Source organism: Manis pentadactyla, chromosome 2 (genome assembly GCF_030020395.1).
Source record: "Manis pentadactyla isolate mManPen7 chromosome 2, mManPen7.hap1, whole genome shotgun sequence".
In the NCBI taxonomy this organism is placed as follows: Eukaryota; Metazoa; Chordata; class Mammalia; order Pholidota; family Manidae; genus Manis; species Manis pentadactyla.
The window spans coordinates 214,293,252-214,305,916 of NC_080020.1; the positions used below are offsets into that span (position 1 = coordinate 214,293,252).

The 12,665-nt window shown below is 36.1% G+C and overlaps 1 protein-coding gene across 4 annotated transcripts in view; it reads right to left on the minus strand.

Moving 5' to 3' along the window:
- BABAM2 (BRISC and BRCA1 A complex member 2) overlaps positions 1-12,665 on the minus strand; it is a 405,600-nt gene that overhangs the window by 384,314 nt on the left and 8,621 nt on the right. The window lies entirely within an intron of this gene.

Here is a 12,665-nt window from a genome sequence, read left to right on the forward strand (position 1 = left end):
AATGGATTTAATAAATATATTTACAAAAACTTCTTAATAACAAACTATTCCTTATTAATATAAAAAATTAATACATAGCAATTTATTACATAAAAATATGATGAGTACTATTTTTAGGCAAAATTAAATACACAGTGCTGTGCTATAGGAAATTATTCCACAATGCCAAGAATTACATATTTTAGTTACAATTTGCAACATTAATCAAGCTTCCAACTCCTTAATAACTTAAACAATGGGAAAAAAACAAAAACAAAAAAAAATGAAGAAGTCTGAGAATTTAGGTTAAAGAGTCAGTGTCAGACAATAAAATAACTACATATATTTAATTTCTGCCCCAGCACAAGTATGAAATTGTATTCCCTCCCATAGTCTTTAATTTATAGACAGCTACAAACTCTTATCAAATTATCTATTACCCAGAAACCTAGCACATTGCTATTTTAGACAGCTATTTTTTTCTGAATGAGTTCTAACCTTGACTTTTTCCTGATGTTTAAGTTTTAGTGTCAATCACCTAACAAATTTCTATCTGAATTCTAGACAGTAATTAGGGTCTTTTTTCATGTTCATATCTAAAGATGTTTCACAAATGTAGATGGCTGGAAAACCCATTCCACAGTATACTATATTAATAAGTAATTCCTATCTTTTCCTGGCCAATACTTTCTTGAAAGCAAAACACATAACATCTGCTAGAAAAGACCTGGAATCTAGTCCTGGCCTCCACTACTTATCAGCCAAGTAACCCTGAATAAGTTTCTTAACCTCTTTGAGACTTACGTTCTTGAGTGTTTAAAAGAGTTTTTCAAGGGAGGGTTTATGAAAACATTCTTCAGACTCACTGAGGGCAAAGAGAGCCTATGAAAAAGGAGCTTTATACTATTCACAAATGTTAAATTCGTTTACTACTCATTTCTTTAAAGAAAAAAATTCATGTAACACATTGTCTATTTAGAGATCTGACTCCACTGTTGGCCTTAGTGTTCAATATCTGATTCACAGTAAAATCAATTTTATATTCTTTCAAGCAATGTTATTGAAAGATCTACCATTTCTACAATATACATTATATACTCACACAAAGAATCCTGATGATAAACCTACACTGGGAAGGGCACAAAGAAGTGACAAAGATGCTTCGCATTGAATTTCATCTTTCCTCTGGTCCATTTCTTCTGTTATCTACCCCAGTGTATGTCTTTTCTCCCAATATAAATTCCCCTTCTGCTGTCTCACCCCATTGGGCTCCTATAGCCATATTCACCTTTTTTTTTTTTTTACAAATTTCACAGGTAAAAATTTTTCACTGTAGAAAATGCTCATAAATAGAAACGGAAGTACCTAGTACCCCTTCACCGTTCATACCTCTCCCATCTCCTGTGTTACCCACTGTACTGAGTTTAATAGCCTTCCCAGTCTTTCTCTGTGCATTTAGATTTACACGTGTATAATATATAGAAGATTTTTTCACACAAACACAATCATACAACACCTGCTAATCTATAGACTGACCCTTTACCTACCTACCATTCAGTCGTGATCAATACTACTCTAGTTTTTCACTTTGCAAGCCCAGCCAATACTGCCAAGTGACAGGCACTCATAACATTCCATTCAGCACATTTTCCTAGAGCTTCAGCAAGTCCTCACTGAGTGCTTTGTGCCACCTACAGGGTGTACCGTGTTGAACAAAACAGGCATCATACCTGTCCTGACTGAGCTAAAAGTCTAGTGTAAGACACATTAAATAATCAGTTGTAAACATAATTTCAAACTGTAGTAAATGCTAAAATATAGAATGGTACAAGAGAACACAGGAGGGAGAGCTAATTTAGATAGGGGTTAAAGGAGTCCTCTGAAACTCTGAAAAAGTTACATTCAAGCTAAATCTAAGACATTGTGGAAATCAGGAAATAGATAACAGGAGGGGGAAAATGCTCCAGAAAAAGGAAGAAAGTGAGCAAAAACCCCAACCTGGAAAAGGGCTTGGGCTCCTGGGAATGCAGAAAAGTCGGGGAGGCTATAAGAAAGCATACCATGGGATAAGGCTGAATAGGGGAGAGGAGCCCAATCATGCAGCACATAAGGAAGCATTTGGGGATTCTAGGACCAAAGGGGAGCCATTCGATGATTCTGAACAAGTCACATGATCTGAATTACTTTATTTAAATTTATTAGACTTACTAAAAATAATGTAAGTGGCTGCTGGGTGGAAAACAGATTAGAGAAGAGCTAGAACACTTGTGAAGAGACCAGTGAGGACTAGTTTATGTATAAATTGGTGGTGCTGGCACTGCAAATAGAGGGAAATGGATGGACTGGGGGCCAAAGAGCCTTGAGAGGGTGTGATGAGGCTCAAAGCAGAGATGTGTGTTTCAAGAAGGAATAACACCTTGACGTCCGTATTCAAGATTGGGACAAGGCTTCAGATTCAATATCTCACTTTACGTAGGTGCCCCACTCAGCGGCTGTGTACTTGTTCCATGTTTCCTCACCCTTTCTTCTTGACATTCTTTTCCTCTCTCCTGATGTTTTCTCTACCTAATGTTGTCCTTCTGCCTACCTTCTATGCCTCCCTGACTACCCCCCTTTTCTTTCTTCCCTCCCTTAACCTTCTCCCTTACTGAGATACAATATGGAACTGAAATAATTTTTAAATATTTACTCTACTTAATGAATAGTTCTTAATTCAAAATCCCGAAGGCCCAGACATGTATATATACATTCACCAAAAGCCATGTTGTAGAATGCACACAGCAGCCCTATTCACAGCAGACAAAAACTAGGAACTACCCAAGTGCCCTTCAAGAGCAGAACAGATAAACTGGTATGTTCACATAATGGAACACTCCTTGCTCAGCCAGGAGAATGAATATATCTGCAACAATACAGAATCTCACAAACATAATGCTGAAGAAAAGAAGCCAGTCACAGAATGTCATTTTATGGAATATAAATTCTACTTATATTAAGGGGAAAAAAGGCAAAACTAACCTATGCTTTTAGAAGGCAGGACAGTAGTTATCGTTGTGTGTGCTGGGTGAGGGAGAGCACAAGGAGGGTGCATGAGGAGCTGCAATGTCCTGTTTGGGGGATGCTGATTACACAATGTATTATTCCATCTGTGAAAATTCACTGAGTTACATATATGTATATATATAATACAGTTATATTAATATACAGTTATATATAATACATAGTTATATATAATATGTATATTATCTATAGCTATATATAATTATATATATAATTAAGTACACTTTTCTGAATGTATACTATACTTCAATAAAAACTTTCTAAAAATCAGTGAGTTTAAACCTTCATGTCCAGGGGAAGGCAGTAGTAACAACTAACCACTTTTTTGTTTCCCTGATACCCTCTAATGATTTCTTTACCCCAGGAGACAACTGTGATACAGCCCTAAATGGAACCATGAAATCTGTGTACTTACTGTGCTTATCCCCAGCTTTGTACTTATTGTGCTTCTACAATGTGCCAGGTTCTATGCTAAGCACTGAGGCTACAGCTGTGATGATGCCGTCTTTGAGGCAACAAACAAATAAATACAGAAACAGATAAATAAAAGCTTGAGACTGGCAAGAGAACAGATCCTCAGATGGAAAAAAATGGGAGACCCATTTTTGCTTTAATGGTCTAGCTAGGCAAGTCATTTCAGTTGTTTGAGTTTCAGTTACCCAATCTGTCTTAAGGGATTATTATAAGGAGTAAATGTGATAGTATCTTTCAAAGCAGTTATAATACAATGATAGCATTATTAATGATAACAGCTCTTATTATTGCCCTTACTGCTCAATATAGAGTTGCTTGAATTAACCAATGTCAGCATGGTCTATGCACTAACATAGTAATAATAACAATGAATAATATTTTATGGGTCATTAATTCTCAATTAAAAGACTTCTACTCTGAGTAGAAGCAGGTGTATCAGTAAAAGGGGGCTGATGATACAAAGGCCTTGTTCAATTTCAACACAACCCTTTCCAGTCTTAAGAGAAGCAAGCACAGAAAGACAGTGCTAAGAGAGGGGCTAGCTAGAGGAGTGAGATCAGTTTCTCACTGATCAAATTAACCAACTGAAAAATATATATAATGTACCTTTGCTTATTATATGGCCAGTGCATTTTTGGTACCACAATGAGTAAAATGTTCATGGTTAAAGGAGCTGAAGATATGGTTGAAGAATTAAAATCAAACAAAGACATAGCCAAAGCAATACTGAGAAAGAACAAAGCTGGGGGGATTACACTCTCTGACTTCAAGCTCTACAAAGCTAAAGTAATCAAAACTGGTACTGATAAAAGAACAGACCCACAGATCAATGGAACAGAATAGAGAGCCCAGATATAAACACATGCATATACGGTCAGTTAACACACAACAAAGGAGTCATAAATATACAAATGGGGAAAAGACAGCCTCTTCAACAACTGGTGTTGGCAAAACTGGACAGCTACATGTAAGAGAATGAAACTGGATTATTGTCTAATTCCATATACAAAAGTAAACTCAAAATCGATTAAATACATGAATGTAAGTCTTGAAACCATAAAACTCTTAGAAGAAAACATAGGCAAAAATCTCTTCAACATAAGTATGAGCAATTTTTTCCTGGACACATCAAGCAAGAGAAACAAAATAAAAAATGAACAAGTGGAACTACATCAAACCAAAAAGCTGTACAGCAAAAGACACTATCAGCAGAACAGAAAGGCATCCTACAGTATGGGAAAATATATTCATAAATTACTCATCTGATAAGGGGTTAACATCCAAAATATATAAAGAAAACATACACCTCAACACCCAAAAAACAAGTAACCTGATTAAAAAATGGGTGGAGGACCTGAACAGACATTTCTCCAAAGAGGAAATACAAATGACCAACAAGCACACAAAAAGATGCTCCACATCACTAATCATCAGGGAAATACAAAATAAAACCACAATAAGATATCACCTCACACCAGTCAGACTGGCCACTATCCAAAAAACAAATGTTGGCAAGGATACAGAGAAATGGGAACCCTCCTACACTGTTGGTGGGAAGGTAAATTGGTACAACCGCTGTAGAAAGCAATATGGAGGTTCCTCAAAAAACTAAAAATAGAAATACTATTTGATCCAGTAATTCCACTTCTAGAAATTTACCCAAAGAAAACAAAATCCCTGACTCAAGTGCCCTTCAATATGCACCCCTATGTTTATCACTGCACTATTTGCAATAGCCAAGATATGGAGGTAATTTAAGTGTCCATCAATAGATGAATGCATAAAGATGTGGTACATATATACAATGGGATATTATTCAGCCATAAAAGAAAAGAAATCCTGCCATCTGCAACAACATGGATGGATCTAGAGGATATTATGCTCAGTGAAATAAACCAGGTGGAGAAAGATAAATACCATGTGATTTCACTTATTCATGGAATATAAAAACAAAGCAAAACAGAAGGAACAAAGCAGCATTAGACTCATACACTCATAGACACTAAGAAGTGACTAGTGGTTACCAAGGGGGAGGTTGGACATTATCTTATACCATATACAAAAAAAAAAATTCAAAATGGATAAACACCTAACCATAATAGCTAAAATGAAAAAGCTCTTAGAAGAAAATATAGAAGAAGAGCTCTCCACACTGGCTCTCTACCCTCCAACAGAGCTTACCGAACAGCCTGTACACCATTTTCTGAGGCCTTGGAAGGCAGGCTTCTTCAGTGCTCTGTCGAGAAATGTTGCATGACTCTGCTCAAGACAAGCACTGTTCAACCTCTAGTAACTATCAAAAACTAAGAGGTTCTATTTGATAAAAAAGTTGACATCTCCATGTCAATTCATTCTTCAACCTAATCAAATACTCCAAATTATATCCACCTGCAGGGTCTAAGTTATCTACACTGATGGGTTTTGGCACTGGATTTGGCAATCATTTCTTGAATATCACACCAAAAGAGCAGTCAATAAAAGAAATAACAGATATGCTGGACTTCATCAAAATTGTTCATCAAAGAAAATTATCGACAGAGTAAAAAGGCAATTCACAGAATAGGAGAAGATATTTGCAAATCATAGATCTGATAAGGGATTGATATCCAGAATATATAAAGAGCTCCCACATCTCAACAACAAATAATAGCAAATGGGCAAAAGACTTGAAGAGACATTTTTCTAAAGATATATAAATGACCAATAAGCACATGAAAAGATGCTCAACATCACTAGTCGTTAGGGAAATGCATATCAAAACAACCATGAGATACCACTTCACACCCACTAAGATGACTATTATCGAAAAAACAAAAATTAAGCCAAGAAAAATTTCAAAAACAATAAGGGTTGTTAAGGATGCAGCAACACTTGTGCATTGCTGGTGGCTATGTAAAATGGTGCAGCCACTGTGGAAAACAGTATGGTGATTCTTCAAACAATTAAATATAGAATTATCATATGATCCAGCCATTCCACTTCTGCATATATACCCAAAAGAACTGACAACAGGGACTCAAACAGATACTTGTACACCCATGTCTATAGCAGAATTCTTCACAATTGCCAAAAGGTAGAAGAAACCCAAGTGTCCATCAATGGATGAATGGATAAACAAAATGTGGTTTACACATGCAATGGAATATTATTAAGCCTTAAGAAAGAAGGAAATTTTAACACGTATTACAACATGGATGAACCCTGAAGACATTATTCTAAGTGAAATAAGCCATTCACAAAAGGACAAATACTACATAGTTCCACTGTTATGAGAGGCCTAGTAGTCAGATTCATAAACAGAACATAAAATGGCCATTGCCAGGAGCTGGGAGAAGGGAGGAATGGGGTGTTATTGTTTAATGGGCACAGAGTTTCAGTTTTGCAAGATTAAAGAGGTTCTAGAGATGGATGGTGGTGATGGCTACATAACAACATGAATGCATTAATGTCACTGAACTCTACACTTAAAAAGAGTAAAAATGGTAAATTCCTTATGTATATTTTATCACATTAATAAAAACAAAACTGACATGCAATAATTTACTGAACCACAAAAATTTAGAAGTAATATTTTTTAAATGGGAAAGTCTTAGGAGTCCATACATGAAAAAAACAGTTGTTCGGAGAGCATTATACCTACTTGACAGTGGAACATCAAAATGTTCTCCGAAACTTCCTCTGGATTCAAGATCTCTTATGAATATGTTGGCGAAAGCAAAGGCTGAGGTAAAAACCTTTTCAGAAAACAAAAAGGATTCATTTTTCAAAAAGTCAAGATAAGCAAGGTCAATGGGAAAAACAACTTTCATAAAATGCCATTAGAAAGATAACCAAATTGCTCAGGAAACGTGGCCCTGAAAGGAAAATTACAAAATAATTTCTTAACAGCATGGCACCAAAAAGCAAGGTTATTCAAGCAACATGGGGCTGTTCCACACCGGCATACAAAGTCCTCTAACATATAAATGATGGTGCAGGAATAGTTCATTTAAAGCCTTAAAACAAAGTTATGTGCCTATTAACATGTACTAAAAGAACCTTGCTTATCTTCTAATCTTGAAGAAATCTGCAAATTTGTCATTCTAAAGAAACAAAAACTAGTCATAAAATACAACCTTAAAATTGCACAAAAGAGAAGGGACAAAAGATAACAGTAGGAGTGATTTTTTTGTTCCCTTGAACAATGCAAAGTAGAGCTAGGAATAGACTTAGTGAATCTTCTACCCCTTTCCTTTACACATTGGAGAGGCTAGCTCCCTGCACCTCCTCCCCTATCCCAACTTCCGCATCAAATGAAGTCACCCAGAAATGAAGTCACCATAGGACATGAAAAGCCCAAGATTTACAACCATCTAACACTCCAGATCCAGATTTATCCTGGCACATTACCCTACTCTCTGTGAGAAGACTGTGGAATCCTAGCAAAAGTTCCCAAGGTCAGTCATTTCAGACTTCACTGGGTCAAGGCCACTAGGACCACTTTGATTTTTTCCCCAAAAATCCTAAGTACTAAATATAAAATAAGTGGCAGCTCTAATGTTAAAAAAAAACATTAGCTACTTTATATTACCATATTATAATCAGAAGAAGGTTGGACGGGCAGCTAACCAAGCTAAAATCCAAAAGAAGAAAGGAGTATGAGCTGACACACAGTGAGTGGGGGAATCTGTTTCTTCTGGTTAAAAAACCCAACGAGTAATTCCTGGAAGACAACTAGGATGCAGTAGTAGCACTCAAAATATCAACATCATGCACCACTGGGTTTCTAGATTCTCTGGTACCTAGATAAGCATCCTGACCCTAGCCAAATTCTGCCCTAACATCCACAACCCCACCCATCCACAGCCCACACAAGCTCTCCAACAGAGCTCCCTAGTCTAGTCTAGTCTGTACCATCTTCTGAGGCCTTGGCAGGCAGGCTTCTTCAACACTCTGCTAAGAAATCGTTGCATGTGTCTGCTCAAGACAACCAGTGTTGAGTCTCTAATAATTGTTGAAATTATTAGGTTCTATCTGCTAAAAAAAAGTTGACATCTCCATGTTCATTCATTCTTAACTTAACCAAATACTCCAAATTATATCCACCTGCAACGTCTAAGCCACTCTGATATTTTTTTCCTGCCTCCATGGATCTCCAAAAACCAACAAGGATAGAAAGTTGCTCTAGAAACAAAAGTCTCTGGCTCTCCTGTCCTTTTCTGCTCTATGATTTCTGACTTTTGCTATACATATGTGAGCTCTTACTTTGCTCTGCTTGCCTGGGTTTTATTAGATAGCCACCTAATACCACTTGCATGGCACTTATTCTTATGAAGTCCCTGATTCTGAAATGTCAATGTGCTTTTAACAATTGCTTAACAACAAAAATAACAAAGTGAAATAGTAATGATATATATAGTAATATATTAATAATTTATGTAAACATTTTTATCATATATAATAACAATGTAAAAGCATCTACTGTTTATTGAGCGCTATGACCAAGCTCTTTTCAGTGCTTTATATAAGTTATCTCATTTCATCTCCAAAGCTATTCAATGAAATTATTAATATTATCCATATTTAAGAGAAATCTGAGACACAGAAAGCGTATATAACTTGCCAAAGGTCATTAAGCTATTAAGTGGCAAAATCAGGATTCAAACTCAGACCTCACTGACTGAAAAACCTACTTGCTTAGCACTATATTATGCTGCCACCCATCACCTCTAAAGACAGCTCACTGGGTTCCAGCCCCTGTCCACCTTGACCACTGGCTTGTATCTACCCCAGCCCCTCTCGCCAGTCTTCAGGTCCTATTTTTCCTTCCCAAACTCAACTTTAGTCTTAAGTGTTCTGATACGGGTTATTGAATTATTGAATGTTCCAGTACTTCTGATTCTACTTCAGTCTAAGTTCCATATTAGCTCTCAACTATGCCAATAAACCACCAAGAACTTCTACACAATAGCAGCCAAAGAATGAAACACCTAAGAATAAAATTAACAGTAAATGTGCAGGAACAAAATGAAGAAAACAAAAACTTCTATTTACAGACATAAAAGTGGACATGAATAGGAGAGATTGACCATATTCCTGAATAGGTGTACTCAGTATTATAAAACAGGCATACTCAATATTGTAAAGCAAGGATCCAAGGGCCACTCACCTATTTTTGTAAATAAGGTTTTCTTGGGACATAGCCACGCGTATTCGTTTATGTGTTGTCATAGATTCTGTGCTACAATGGCAGAGCTGCGTAATTGCAGCACATACCATAAGGCTCACATGCCTAAAATATTTACTAGCTGACCCTTTAAAGAAAGTTTTCTGACTCTTGTTGTAAAGATGTCCATACTCTCCAGATAAATAAAAAGGCTTTGTCCAATGACAGGCAAACTCCCAGCAGGTGACACCACAAGTATTCAAGCATATTATAAAGCTGTAGTAATTGAAAAGCTGTGCAATTGCACATGGCAATAGAGACATTATTGAAAAGAGAGTTAGAAATAAATGTAAGAATGTAGCATACAGGATGGCACTTCAAAACAAATAAGAATTTACTATATAAATTATACTAGACCAACAGGATGACTATTTGGAAAAGTAATTAAATCCCATTCTTACATTCTATCATACACCAAAATAAATTCCAGATTAATTTTGAGGAAGAATGAAATTACAACAAAAGAAAATATAGGTGGTATCAAAGTAGAAAATTAATTATCCATTAATTATGCAAAATGTTAAAAGAAACCATGAAGGAAATAGATTTGATAGCAATATAAAAAGTAAACGTTTGGGCATATCTAAGATAAATGCAAAAGGAGATATTTTACAACCCCATGTTACATAGGAAATTCACATTTAGTGTCTCACCCTTTAATAAACATGGACAGCCAAGAATCATCAGCTTGAGGAAATCCACCAACATGAAAGAAAGCAAAACAGAGATAATGCAAAGTATAGAAGTGTTCTTTAAAACTGTAATTAGTCAATAACACCTGAGTGAAAACTACATAAACTTCCATTTAAAAATACAATTAATAGCCTAATGGAAAAGTACTATATCCATGAAACTACGATAATAGGTGTGTTGGGAGTCCCAAGGTTACATACAGATCAAGGCCTCCAAAACTGGAAGGGAAGGTAATTTGTAACCTAGACTTCTGTACCTACCCAATTTACCAATCAAGTTTAAAAGTAGAAAAAAGACATTTTCAGACTTATAGTAACTCAAAAAATTAACCTCCTCTTCTCCCTTTCTTGGGATGTTTTTGGAGGGCATGCTCCAACAAAGCAAGAAGGTAAAAGAAGAAATAGAAAGTAAGATAGGAGATTCAACACAGGAAGAGGCAAAGGGAAATCTACAATGACAGCTGCATGGCAGACCTAGACAATAGTCAATCCAGATTAGAGCAATTAGTTCCTCCACCAATCTTGTCCATCTCAGCAGATGCCAAGACTATCTACTCCCTCACACAAGCTAAGAAAGAGGAAGTCATTCTTGATTCTCTCTCAAATCCCAAATTCAACATCCTCATGTTTTTACATGCTAAATAGTGTATCATCTATTCATTTCTTCCCAGCTCCACTGCGAGCACCATATTCTAAAAGTCCATCATCTCTGACCTGGTCTATTCTAATGGACAGCTAATCCTGCACAAGCCATTTTCCATATAACAACCAGTGATTTTTTTTAAAAGAAGTAAGATCATGTCGCTCTACTTAAAATCCTTCAATAGCTTCTCTGTATGGTTATTCTATCCAGAATAAAACCCAAGTTTCCAAATATAGCCCACCAAGCTCTGCATAACCCAGCCCCTGACTATTGCTAGAATCTCATCTCACTTCCCTCTCCCTACATTCTACCCACAGTGGCCTTGCAGATCCTTGTACATGTGAAGCTTTCTCCTGCCTCTGCACATGGTACTCCCTTTTCACATCAAATTCCGCAGCTCTTCACACTGAATTATTCTCATCTTTCATGATTCATCTTAAATTGTCATTTCCTCAAAGAGCTTTCCTTGACCACAATTCTCAATTAGCACCTCACCAGGTCAGTTTCCCTTCATTTCCTTTTCTCAGTGAGTTAAAAGGAGGGGGCTTTTGCTAACAGAACAGGATGCAACTCTAAAATTTACACAGTGTGCAACTATTTTAAACTAGTTCTCAAAAAGTATTTATCATATATGGTTACACAGACAACATTTAAGAATTAGAATAAGATGAATGAGGAGAATGTTCCTACCAGCTATCATGAAATACTGTAAAGTTGTAATATTTAAGACAGTGTGGAACTGGCATAAGGAGAATGAGGCTGACACATAAGGGCAGAAACCCTAGAAACAGATCAATGTGTGATGTAAACTTGACATAATAATCAGGGTAATATTGGAGGTCCACAGGCAAAGGATGACCTTTTCAATTAATGATGCTGGGACAACCAATTATCCATGCAGGGGGCAAAAAACTGTATCCCTATCTCACAACGTATTTTACAGAAAAATTAAATTTCTATTTAAAGGCCAAAAAAGGAAAAGGAAAACTTTAAAATTCTCAAAAGAAGGTGTATAAAATTTAGGAAAAGCAGAATTTCTTGAAATGCTCTCTTTCTCTTACACACACACACACACAAAGGGCACAAATCTAAAAAGGAAAACACTAATGAATTTAACTTCAGTAAAATTAAAACTTCTGGACATCAGTAGCACCAAATTAAGAATATAAACCACAGACTGAATGCAGGTATTAGTAATACATGTAACTGACAGAAGATCAGTATCCAAAATACATAAAGAACGTCTTTAAATCTATACAAAAATACAAACAATCCACCTACAAGATATACAAAGGCTATTCCCAAAAGAAGAAATCTGAATTGGCAATAAGGACATGAAAAGATTCTTCACTACCCTAGTTATCAGGGAAATACAAATTAAAACCCTAAGGAGATACCATGTCACACACATCAGCTTAGCAAAAACTCAAGTCTGACAACAAAGTACTGTTGAGACCATATAAACTCTCATTTCCTATAGAAGGAAATTGATAAAATCTGGCAGTATCTAACAAAATAGAAGATGCATATACCCTATGAGCCACCAATTCTATTCTTAGGAAATACCCCAGAGGGACAGCTTTAAAATTTTTTTGATCATCACATACATGTT